We start from the raw sequence: 14,166 nt of genomic DNA on the forward strand, positions 1-14,166 counted from the left end.
TTAAATACCTGGAATTGGGCGAAATTGACTGTAAATGGTGGTTGAAGGCGACTACAGAGGTTTGTATGGTACTTGTACGGACTGATGAGCAAGCTGAGCTATTTGCAGTGTCTATGGGGCAATGGCGGAGGTTCGTGAGCAATTAGGCCGTTTGCAGTGGTCGCAATGACTTTCTGAGCTCTCAAAGGCAAAATGCACGAAAAGAGTGAAAAGAGGGGTAAACAGGCTTTTATAGGGAAAATGGTTAATTTTGGCGGGTTTCACTATTTGATGAATAGTGACGGTTTTCGGTTGGAAGGGGAAAGTGGTTTGGGAGGTCCATCACACCACTTTTGTGGTGTGGGTGGTATTCAGGAGGGGTCGCCCGATTCCATTTAGCGCTTGACACGTAGCGTCGGGGGCTAGGGGTAAAACCTTATCAGGCGGGTAAAGGGCGGACGTCGGGTTGACCTGATATGCTTGTGAGGTGTTGGATGTGGAGGAGGGATGAATAACGATGATCGGGAGATGGGAGTTGCGCGGGGGTTTAACCATAAAGTTTTTCGGGGCCCATGGGTCTAATCATCGGCGGTATGAGATTAATTTAGAGCTTAATCTCATCGGGGACTCTTTAACATAGGATTAAGGACTGAGGGCGGGTTTTAAAATATTTTGTGGGATAAGGGGTAGTAATATAGTTTATAGATAAACTAAGGGGTGGGTTTAATTTATATGAGGGAGTTAAATATATACGAGATAAATGGGTTTTCGGTATTTTTACATATTTATTTAAAAAGTTAATATGAAGTGAAATGAGTGGAAGAGGTATTATGCTTAGGTGTATGAAATGTTTTGTGTTTTTCCATATACCTAGTACTTAGGATAAATGTATATGGTGGGTTTTTGTACATGAAACATGTTTATAAAGGGGTTTTCCTAGGCAAAAGAACTTAACCTTAGGAAAAGGGTTTTAGTGAGGGGGATGAATGAATTATGATGAAAGTTAACACCTTTCCTTCTTAAGTCATCAATCCGAGTGTCCGGTCCCACTAGAAGTCAGAGAAATGCTCTGAACCTTTTTGACTTAAAAAATATATCTATTAATATTTTTCTTATGGAAGGGGAGTTAGTGAGTGTCATGGGGGTTAAAATGAATGAGGGGATGTTAAGTAAACCAAATTGTGAACCATTGCCTTTGTTTTGTTTACCACTTATTCATATTTAAATGATGCATTTGGAATAATGACATAAGTACTTTTTGTATCAAATGACATGATATTTCTGCAACCTTTCTACTACTTACCCACTTACTCATCCTACCATTTTTTCTTCACTTTATTTGGGTGCATTTAGGCTAGCAAAACCTTATCAACCTTTTATTTTCTTTACAAAATAAACTATCTAACCTTATATCCTCCATGGGCCCAGATTAAACTGATGAGCTCCTTTTATTCACTCTACCTATCTAATGATCTGCCAAGATTACACTATTTGGTCAGATTTATTCACTACCTATAAACATAAAATTCAAAGCATGAAATAGCCAAGTTTAAACATTTTGACTATCAGGGATTGTGGCATAAGCAACAAGCTGCACACAATCATTTATTATGCAAAAAAATGTAAATAGTAGTGGCATTTTGACTTGCACACTTTCATGGTCTCTTTTTGTCTTTTGGGGTTCATATATTTCATTTTTTCAACCTATTTTCATTCTTTTTGTCCTTTGATTATTCTTTTAGGACATACCATCTTTACATTTTTTAACTTTTATAATATGGAAAACATTTGGAGAAAGAAAAGGTATGTACAATATTACAAGGCTTAACCTTAGTCAATCAAAACTATGACTCCTATTGGTATAGGAACCTAACACTGACAAAACCTCAATTTCATTCTTCCATGCCTTTCCAAATCATTATGAAGTCTTATGGTAATAAAATGCATTGCAAAAATGTAGAGGAAGGTGCTTTTGTCAGTATTTTATCCTTGACCTCTTGACAAGCTTTGGGTTCCCCTCAGCTTGTGCATGTTACAAAGAAATGGTTAGCTTTTAACAGAACCATTAGTGAACCTTTATGGATCCTTCCTAATTTACCTATTACCTTGGAAGGTAAGACTATTTGTATCGATCTTATGGCAGTCTAAGGTCCCTTGGATTTCAATTTTCTCCTTGGGTGAGACTATGTGTATGCCATGAAAGTTGTTGTATCAACACTCTTTCGCATGATGTATTTTCCTCACAATGGACACATTGTGACTATCTACCCCACCAAGTGTTAATTATGTGGCAACCATTACCATGTCTTTAGTTACCGATGAAAGTGAGCCTCTCACTGTTTGCTCGACTTCCTATGACTTAGATCTGGTAATTGACATATGGAACCTAATGGGGGAACTTGAGATGGATTTTATTACCCCTTCTTATTCTCTTCACATGAATTCCTTCCAGAGAGCTATTCTTACTTCTAATGAAGATCTCTCAGAGGCCATGGTCGGGAAGTATCCCTTCGCATGTGTTTCTTCCAAATGGAATCCATGATCCAAATACACATGAGGATGGTTCTTCTACTGTGTCAACCTCGTTAAAAAATGAAACAAGGTTCTATCAGGATAGTTATTTTACTGTGTCAGCATCGTTAAAAAATGAAACTGGTCCTTATGAGCATAGTTCTTTTTCTTGTGTCAAGCTCGTTAAAAATGAAACAACTATCGTGAGTATAGTTCTTTTCTTGTGTCAAGCTCGTTAAAAAATGAAACGAATCCTCCCTAATTAAGTCAAGTCTTTCACCTGATCTCGTAAATGAACCTTCATTCCATTCACCTATTAGTAACCAGTATTCTACTCAGGCAGATGAAATGAAGCTTAGGAGGCATGTGCCTATGTTATTATGTTTGGGGCATGAAAACTTATTTCAAGCATAATTTGTCTCCGTTTCAATCTTGTGTAAAAATGAAACCACTCTCAAGCATAGTTTTTTATTTCGTTTCAAGCTTGTGTAAAAATGAAACCAAAACCACTCTCAAGCATAGTTTTCTTTCGTTTCAAGCTTGTGTAAAAATGAAACCACTTTCAAGCACAAATTTTCTCTTTTTCAAGCTTGTATAAAAATGAAACCTATCTCGAGTCCATTTTGGTTATTATTTTCAAGACATTAAACTCATGAAAAGCTACAATTTCTTTTGCTATTATCTCATGCTCGTAAAGCATACATGAAAATGTCGAGTTATTTCCATATTTCTTGCTCATTAATTAAATTGAAATGCGATGATATGAGTACATTTTTATCACTTTCTCAAATTGGTTAAAAATTACAAAAAAGAAAAACCATGGAGTTCTCTTTACGCCCTTCTCAGACTCAAAAACAAAAAGATCATCGAGTACTTGATTGTTCGAACTTTCAAAAGTAAATGAACAACCATCTATTCAGTATACGTTTAACCCTTTTACGGACTGAACTAACTAAATATGAAAAATTAATACCTTAGTCAACCATGTCTAAGAGGTTCTCTTGAGTATCATTTTCTACCTTTTTGGGATCAAGGGACGAGCTACGAAAAGGGACATCTGAAATTTTCGTTTTCACCTCTTTTTCAAACTCTCTAAACATGAAAAATATGTCAATTTATTCCTACACTGGACTCATAAAATATAGAAACAGTGCATGACTCATCTATTAATGAAACCGAACCACTCCTTCCTAAGGGTTCCTTAAAAATACTAAGGGGGATTCATTAGAAGGATGAACTTAAAGGACAAGCATATGTTATCATCCTCAAGCTTGACAAAAATAAAGAGGTACTTGCTAGTAATGGTGGGGGAAATTGAGAAGAAAAGTTTGTTTCTTGTGTTTCACACAATATGTTTCTCTTGATTATGACACTCCATCACATATATGTTCGGGTTGGGGAATCCATTTGTCTCACAGTTAATCGAACCTCATTGAAAGTCTTCAGTTGGTTTTGGGTATTATCATTGAGTCAAATGCTACCAAGTCATTTTTTCGTGTTGCTAATATGTTCAAGAGAAGTCTAAACCTCAGTTCAAATTACCTTGCAATTTGTAGCCTTCAATCACGTCGGTCATCCCTAAGTCAGTCCTTGCAAACTATTCTTCAAAACTTGACATTGAGTTTCATGTCGTAGGCCCTCCTACGATGGGTCACTTCCTATCAACTTCAGTTCATTATCTAGGAAGTTGATCTAGAAACCCTTTTTAGTACCTTAGAGCCTGCATGCCTTAATGGCAGGTTTCTCGCCTTCGACGACAGGTTCTCATCATTGGCCTTCGATCAAATGATTCTATGAGTGTTCGACTTCAGATCATATTTTCGCACTCTCTTTATTGTACTAAGTAATTTCCAAAGGGTTTTAGAATAGGAACATTCAATCAAGAGGTGACTGACTAATTTCTTTGGTAATTTGCATAGGTTGCACCAGTTTGGAACTTCTTCTTTTTTGTCTTTTATGCAGAAACATCTATGTGTGTATTTTGTTTTCTAGAGAACACCACATGAATAGTCTAGATTTGGATAAAAATTTGAGCTTCCAAAGGTGACACCGCCATGATTCTAGGGGATCGGGGGCTCGATGAGAAATGAGAGTTAAATAACCCTCTTTTGGAGTGTACTGACTCTTGGATGGTGTTGTCATTGATGTCAACCTTGGGGTTTGACTTTGGCTTAAAACCAGTCATTGATGTAAAATAGTTAATGAAAACTCTTATCTTTTTTTGGATTGCATCAAGTTGGAAGCTCCACTATTGGACGGTTGGAAACCTTAATTCTAGGGCTTGGGTTCCCTGGTCAATGGATATACGCCAAAATTGTCATAAGTTTTTGAAGTGGAAAATCATTGAGTTTACCTTGGAGATCCTCATCATTGGATTTTCCTCATCGAGATGTTTCTGGTGGAATGTGGCATGCCCTAAGAGGCCTCTTGGTTTGAGAGATATTCAAGTTTGAAGTTGAAGACACCAGTTTCTAGGCTAAAACCATAAGGGGTGGTGACATGGCACACTTTCATTGGTTACTGGTCATTAATATTAAGAGTGCCAGTTCTTCATCATGTTTTTTGGAGCAATATTCTTGAGGAAAGCATCACAAGTGTCTTAAGGTTCCTCCATCCCATTAAAGACTAAATTTATTCACCTTATGGGAAAGTAGTCTCCTTATTTAGGGCTTAAGGTAACCAATTAAATCATGTTAATTAAAAGGACAACATTTCAAAGGGTTTAAATTTCTAATCCTCCTTCAATGACTATCCTCCAACATTCATTTTAAGTCTTTCCTTATTCAAAAGAAAAATCTATATAATTCTATTTTCTATTAGACCTCAATGATATGAACTTCAACGAAGATATTTGGGAATTTGCTCTGCAATTTCTCTTTGTACAGAATGGTGAAATATCTAAAATTTCAATTTGGGAAATTATGTGTTTTCATCTCGTTTTATGGAATCTTTGGTTAAGTTTCTTTTTTCTTGTTTGGTTTGGGATTTGTGTACTGTAAAAACGAGACTTCGACCCTCAACTAAGGCCTTACCTTCTACAATTTAGTGCCATAAGGAACTGATTTGGATTTATTTTGTATTGCATTGTAACTGGTGGCTCGAACCTCATTATGACATTCATCTTAGAAGTTCAACAAAAGTTCAGTAAGTTTTGAAGCCAGTGTATGTATGTGAAGGCTAAAATAAGGGAACCTGTATTGTATCATTTCAAAACCTTGTATCCTTGAGGCCAGCGAGAGGAATTACATTCCTTTTGATTTAGGTTAAGTCTCATACAATTGTGTGACATCGCACATTGGCAAGGGTTTATAAAAATTTTGGAAGTCAAGACTTGTTATCTGAATGGAACAATGAAGAAAATTTAAGCGAATAAATCTCAAACAATTGTGTCTTAGGGAAATGATTTGTGCATAAAAATCTGATTTTATTTGGCACCTTCTCTCACAAGAATCACAACTAATGAATTGAAATATTCAGTTGTATAAGGTGTTTTCAGGACCAATGATTTTATTAAAATATCAGACCATTGATTAGGGTAATCCTGAAGCATTGTTTTCGGTACACCTTGATATGCGACATCTCAAGAGAAATATGTATAGCATTGTCCTCATGCTTATTGTTTATAGCAGGAAGTGAGGATTTCAGTTGACCTAAATTGACTATCATTGCCCAGAATAGTAAAGGTCTCATCTTTCAACCCATATCTTTAAGAAGTATCGGCCTATGTTGAACAACTTTAAGGATCAAATGCACAAATCCAAAGACTGATTTCTATTTTTATTGTGTTTCGGCTCAAAAAACTTTTTGGTATTTTGAAATGGAGAAATAATGATATTGATAGTGATCTCCTATAAAAATATGGTTGCCCTCCTTCTACAGCTAGAAATGTTGACGTTTCTGGACCCGCCAACATTCAAGAGGTCTCCCCGATATGTGGTTGCAATTAGACCTCACACCATTTGGGATAGGACCCCCATATGGAATATGGCTCGGTTGTCGGTTATCTTAAAGATATGCCTTAGCTCTAGCTGTCAGCAAGAGAGAGGAGTGCAAATGCACCTTCAAAAATCAAGGGAGTGTGCTTGGTGAGTGTTCGCTCGTATGTGTGTCAAAGTTCTTTCACTGTGGAGGGGAGGAGAAGTAAGCCTCTAAGAGAGAGGTAGTAGTACCACCCTAGTAGAGACACACATGAACAAGAACGATTTGTACAACATCAAGCGGAATAGTCCACAGAGATACGGTGATAATTGCAACCAATGTAACAAGGAAGATTTGTCTAATATCCAGCAAAATATTCCACAAGGACGTGATAGTGATAATAGCAATTACATCACGTTATCAATATGATAAGTACCAAAATAACTGAAATAGTTCAACTAATTTAGCATAAATGAAAGCAAACATGAATTACAAACATTCACATAATAGTCTTACAAATATCCATAATCCATGCATGAAGAACGTGTTGGCCCATAAGGCTTCTTATATTAAGTAAAAGTTCCAAGACACATGTATACAATGAACACCACTAGCTCCAATAGTGGAGCGTTGGAGCCACTCCTTGCTCCTCAAAAGAACTAGCTTATCTCTCTACTGCCTTGCAGGAGGAGCCAAGGTGAAAAGTCCTTTTCTCTTACAATGAGGGTGTATATATAAAAATGAGGAGGTGATGCTTCACCTTCCTTGTGAATCTTCATCTATCCTCATGACTGTTTGACTTCTATAACTTTTCAACTTTACATGACTCTTCGTATTCCATACATGTCCTTTGGACTTTCACTTTACAATACATTTTGAAACATGAATTACATAATCCACCATAATGGTGTGGCATGTGACAACTCATGACATGACACTATTGACATGGACTGCTTGATGATGTGGCAATGTCAAGCCACTATTGTTGTTGTGTGTTGAGTGTCTACTTGAGAATGCTTTTCTTTCCACCTCTGCATGGCTTGGTGGTAGGGAATCTTCAATGATCTCAAGTCTTGAGTTGTGATCACAAACTAGTGTCCCTTTGCTTTCTCTTGGTTGATCAACTTGCATACTCAACTACAAATATGTCTTTCAGCATGTTTCCTTCCTTCATCTCCTTCTTCATCATCTTGCCATGTTATGATAAGGTACATGTATCTGCAATTCACTCATGACGAGACGACATCAACCTGAAAAACCCCTAGTCTAAGATAGTGCATATTGATCCATTGTCTAAGCCGAAACTAGGGAATAGGCTGGGAGAAGGACTCAGTGACTGTGTAATTGCGTAGTTCAAGCAGTCAGGGGTGAACCTTGAGCCTTGAGACTGTGCAATCCAGGCTGGTATGAGGAAGAAAACTACACAATTATGGGAGACAATGTGACAGTGTGAGGGGATGAGCCTATTGCGTAGTTCAGGAGAGTGAGGAGGTTGGACCATTGTGCAATTGTGTAGCTCAGGGGACTAAGGGATGAGATTGAGGCCAAAGACTATGCAATGTGCAGTTGAGGCTAGGATGGGCAGATGGATTGCACAATTTTGGGAGCCAAGGTCGGGGCTTGAGCACTGGAACTATGCAATGCAACAATCCTGGGAGGTAGTAACTGCATATTACACAATTTCAAGAGGCATGGTCATAGCTAAAGTACTGAGACTATGTAATTTGCAGTTTAGGGAGGCTAGTTGAAGCTAGGTTGCTTGGTCGGGAATCTTTTTAGCATATGGCTAAGTGCGGGATCGGTGAAACTAATGTGAGCAGTGATAAGACTTCGACTATGATCAAACACTTAGAATACTTGATGACACAACAATGTAGATCATCAAGGACACATGAAAATGCATTTCCCTTAATGTGACAAATTTACGACAAGTGTGATACCAAAGATACACTTTGCGACAATAGTGACAACACTTGTGTGACAGTGCTTGAAACTTTGGAAATGAGTGTGACAGATGTTTATATGGTTAGAACAACTCATTTACACAAATATGACCTCTTGAAACCACCATAATAAGCTTAAAAATATGGTGTGACATCTGACATGTGGAAAGATGACATTTTTCCTATCTTGCAAAGGGGATAAAAACCCTCAAGAAAACACATGGAATGAGTTTCAATGTTTGTGACACCAATGTAAAATACAAAGGAAGGCTCTGAAATTGAGCGTAGGCCAAAATTTTGGAGGGTGATGTAGTAGCGACAACACCCATCTAAACCTTGGGCATTGTGATTCTAGACCATTTGACCCAAGAGAAGGCGTATTGTTCAGAGGTGCCTACCTAAAGCAATTTATAGAAAAGTTTCTGAATTTTGGTGAGGTTTCCTTTCGGTATCCAGGAGAGTGACATCCAATAAACTAGGATGGCCTCCATCTAAAATTTGATTAGGGTTAATTTTCCTACCCTTGATAACCATCTCGTGCTCCATGCTTTGAGTCTCTTTTCTATCTTTACTATAATCGATTTCCAATTTGAATTGGTGTATTCATTGGGATTTAGGAGGAGCCCAAGGTATTTGAATCCATTCTCAAGATTGGCCTAATTGAAAGGAAAAGAAAACATATTGGACCTTAGCTCACCTTTGAATAGACCGAAAGGGTGATGGTTTATTTTTGGATATTGATTTCCATTTCTATTATTGCTTCAAAAAGAGAAGATCTTCCTTGATAGAATGATCATCCCTTTGAGAATCATCATTGAAGATAAGGATACCATCAACAAAGAGGAGGTGGGTGATGCAAAGAGTGGGTTCCACCCTTAGACCCATTATACCATTCCTTTTGAGAGATTTGTAAATGCATCTATTAAGATCTTCTGCCACCAAGAGAAATAGGAGGGGGGGTTAGAGGAAATCCTTTCCTTAATCCATGTTTGGCTCTAATGAAGGGAGAGGCAAAACTATTTATGAGAACTACAAAAGAGTTTGAGGAGATGCAACTCATAATATAGTTTAAAAAGTCAATTTTGAAGCCAATGTGGCTAAGAAGAAGATGAATGTATAACCAGTTGACTCAGTCGAAGGATTTTGAAAGGTAAATTTTTAGGATGGCTCCTTCTAGGCAATGTTGTTTGAGGCAGTGGAGACCCTCCTAGGAAATGCCAATGGATTCATGAATTTCTCTGCCTTCCAGGAAGGCAAACTGTTCTTCAGAAATAGATTTGGATAGGATGGTGTTGATCAACAAAAATTTTCTCCGTTAACAATAAGCGAGACCACCCGGTCAGAAACTTAAATTAGCTCCTTTTCCGTTGAATATGGTCGTTCCGACTGGTTAAGAGTCTAGTACCCTGTCATCTAAGACTAACATAAAACTAATCTAATACTAATATAACCTAAACTAATATTTAATCTATTTACACCTATAATAGATCATGTTACATTTCCTTTATATCAATCTTTAAAGATGTAAGTTAAAGAATTAAATCGACATAAAGGTTTGATTGATTTAAAAAGGTTGATTAAACCGCAATTGAATGATTTATTTGCTTATTTAAGAGAGGAATTTATGCAACTAATATGTAAATACATAACTAATCTAAAACATGAAAAATATATCTCGAAATAGAATGGGATAGTCCTCTCCTAATTCGAGGGAAAGTTAACTGAAATAGGGGGAAAGACTAGTATAATTCATCATATGATTTTGTATTAATTAAAGGAAGTAGCTCACATTAACTGATACAAGTGAAAGCAAAATAAGCCTGCAAATGAATAATATATAGTTATTAGTCACCACAGGAATACTTCAACAAATTAAGATTGATTTCGATCTCATTCTACCCTGCAAAGATAGCTTTAACAAAGCTTCAACAACAAAATGTCAGTGACACAACAATAGTGCATAATATTAAAGAAACATAAAACTATTTAGAATAGAGATCAGAACCAAAAATGAAACTTTAACAGTGAGACAATAATCATAAGTTATGGTAACAGTACACAAGAACAAGAATTAATTAAACAATTCCAAAAATTATTAAAAAATATGCAGTCTTGGAGTACCTCATACCCATAATTGCATTGCCTGCAATAGTGCTAAGCAATGAGAACAAAGACAGAAACCCTCCATGTTATTTATCATCAGTTGTTATGTACATAAGAGTAGTGCTATTGCACAAATTGAGCAACTACAGAGAATCCCCCTTGAGTGGATCGCAAATTCCCCTCTTTGCATTGAATTTAGAGGTATTTATACAAGATTTACAAATATAACATCCCCCCTTATATCTCTCAACAACTGAATTTGGTAGTTTTCTTCAGTAGGCAGGAAACCAATTGTTTTAGTTAAATATAGGCTAAATTTTGGAAATCTTTGCAACAAAGTGTTGTTCTTTAACCGAAGGGTTATTTTCTGCTCATGGTGATAGCATTTTTTAGTCTCTGTTACAACAATATTCCAAGCTTAGAACTACGTTGTGTCACATGGCAGAGAGTCTTTAAAAATCATGGATCGAGTTGATACTTCATCCTTATCGACCCTAGGTTCACCCCTATTTCAAACAATTAGAGCTTAATATTTCTATTATTAAACTTAGCTGAAAATCGAATCGAAATCTAAACACAACAAACTTCCCATGAAGCCATTGAAAATAAACTTTTCAATTATTATAACAATGACCGCATATGGAAGTGAAAAGTGGAAAAAGCTGAGTGGTATGAGAGGTAAGCTCATTGGAACTTTTAAAATGAGACAACATGAAATATTTGTGATATTGGGTAGCTCTGATATGGAGCAGATGCGATATCGTATTCATATCGTATTCAACTCCCATTAAGAGATTTATCAGGTCCATTATATCGGAGATTTGATATTAGAGGTTTTACAATTGTAACCATTTAAAAGTTTTGATATACAGGCAGACGTGAAATTCTGATTAGACCATCGTTAATATGCATATCAGGTCTGGATATTGGAACCTGGCAAATATTGGCAGTCGGAGATTGGAGGCGCATTGGGATATAAGACATCGGAGGAATATGAGTATTGGAGATCAGAGGAATTTGATTATCGAATACCGAAGATCAGAGGGTAGCATATCAAAAATCAGAGTGGCATGGATATTGGAGCATTGGCATATCGGAACTTTTAAGAGGTGACACATAACAAAAACTCTGATATGAGGGATTCTCCAATATAAGGGAGTGGAGGAGGGTTATGTGGTATGTGGGTCCTCCATAATACTTCAACCACTTTATAATATATATCACCAAAACCTATATTCGTTTGTTTGTATTAAAGCCATTTGTCATATGGTTCGGAGTTTATATTTGTATGTTTATTAAAAAGGGCTAAGCCACTGTATTATGAATCAGGGTTTTGACATTGGGGAATTCTAAAAGGGTTCCTTTGATGTCAAAGCTCCGATATCTCCGAAATATTTTAACCACTTGTTTAATGTTTAAGGCTTAAATCCTATGTACACATCTTGGTCTCAGGGCTATTTTATTCATTAATCTAATTTATTAAGATGTTTAGAACAAAAACTTATTTACAAATTTTATTAATAAACAAACTTAATCAAACTTAGGCAAACTATAAAAATAAAACAAGTGTAAATACAAAAAGCAAATTAGACTTGAAATGAAGCAATCACACTCAAGGCCTACATACAATGCAAAAAGGGTCCCCATGTCTATTATGATAGAATAAAATGGGGGTGTTGTGTTTTCACTACAACAATGGCGACACACTGGGGAGAAGTAATTATCTCTGTCGTAAAGATACAGAACCTAGTTTAAAAATGAAGGAATTATAATTAGATAATTTGAAATGCTCAAATTCAGATATCCTAACCATTTTTTCCCTATTATATGTTGTCAAATAAATAGATATACCATTATCATTCATGAACTTGTAAAAATTTACCCCATGAATTCAATGTTTCAGTAAATTTATATGTACAACAATTATCTTAGTTGGACATCCATTTTCGAGTAAACAAGTTAATCAAGAAAACATAATATTAATTTAACTTCCATACCATAGGCATGGCCACTTCTACCAGCAGGCATCTACAGAATCGATAGGGATGCCTTTTAACCCTTTTAGGGGCTAGTGTCGCATCTATTAGTGATGAGCACCAGTATTGCAGCAAGGATGCTACAACCCCTGGGCTACCAACTTTACTTATCAACCCAGGGTTTGTACAAACTTGGAGGTGATAGCACTATATGCACAAGTAGAAGTGAAGGTCCTGCATGTTGTCACTGTTCGTCTAGCGAGAGACCACAAGGGTTACAAGCCAGACTTGTATAGAGTCAGAATAAGCTTGATTCTTTGATGGAAGAAGAGAAAATCTATTCTACGAGAGCTACTCTATTGTAGTAATCAAGAAAACAACATGTAATGCTAAATCACACCATATCCTAATTAACCATTTAAATAGCTATGCTAAACAAAATTGCTAAATCAACACTAACCTAATGCTGCTATCTAAGTTACATAAGTAAAGAGCATCAAACCAAACTAATGTGTAAGCAAGGAAACTAAACTAAGTATGTTTTCATTTTTTTTGTTTTTTTTCGTAAAATCAAGCATGCAAGTTAATTGTTCTTGTAGACGTGACAGGTGGATGGAAGGTGGCTGAGGATGGATAGAAGGAGTACTGCGATGATCAGAAAATGTTGGAGTCTAATTGAATAACCAAATCTAAGCTCAGGAGTGGCAGCATTTAAAGAATACACAAAACAAAGTTTAGGAAGGAGTCAAGCGGAAGAGCAATCGAAGATCGAAATCAGTGGAAGGGAGACATAATGAAGCAGTAGTGCATGGGAATCATTGGATCAGTCGAATCAACGAACAATAAAAATGAAAGGTGAGTGGTGAAGACCGTATGGTAGGAGATTAAGTGAATAGATGGATGAATAGGACTAACGGAAGATGAGCGGCAGAGATCTTATTGCAGTGGATTAAGTGAATAGATGGACGAACAGGATTAATGAGAGATGAATGGCAAAGATCTTATCGCAGAAGATGAAGTCAATAGATGGATGGATCACATCAAGTCACATGTCGACAGAAGGGTCAAAAATGTGCGGAAAGATGGAGCGGGATTTCATAGGTGGTAAGCAGTTTCTCGCGCGCCCTCAAAGCTGTAAGAGGAATTCCTAAATTTTACGTGATTAGCTTAAGTGAGTGACATGTAGCACGAGAAAACCATTTTTCTCGCGTGCTCTTGGGCGGATATCGACCATGCAAGAATTTGTGCGAGATTGCGCGATAGTTGTTGGATCATGCAGGATTGATCAACGATGGATATCAGACAAGTTAGTTGGCAATTAGGTGATGCAATAGCTGTTGGATCAGGCGAGGCAGATCAACGGTGGAGATTCGGAGCACCTAAAGTCAAATGTTGAAATGAATATGCACGCGGTTGACGGTGACTGGCTAGGTTTGTTGTGGATCGGACGTTAAGGAAATCTATGGGCATAATTTGATTAAGACATGATTTATTAGCTTCCGCATATATTATGCATGAAGAAAGTGCTGAAGGAAATTAGAATATGAGTGATATCTTATTACAGAAATAGAGTGATGGAAAAAGATAACGATGAAAGGAACCAAGTACTAGATCAAGATGACAAACTCCAAATCTCATGCAAGAACTAGAAATTTGTGTTTTTGGGGTTGCTGAAGGGTCTCTTCCTCAAGTCATGGTCCCAGAGGGAGGAGGTGAGGCTGAGAATCCTGCGGAAA

This window comes from Pinus tabuliformis, chromosome 5_1, assembly GCF_031772625.1.
Source record: "Pinus tabuliformis cultivar Carrire ecotype Pingquan chromosome 5_1, CPIR1, whole genome shotgun sequence".
In the NCBI taxonomy this organism is placed as follows: domain Eukaryota; kingdom Viridiplantae; phylum Streptophyta; class Pinopsida; order Pinales; family Pinaceae; genus Pinus; species Pinus tabuliformis.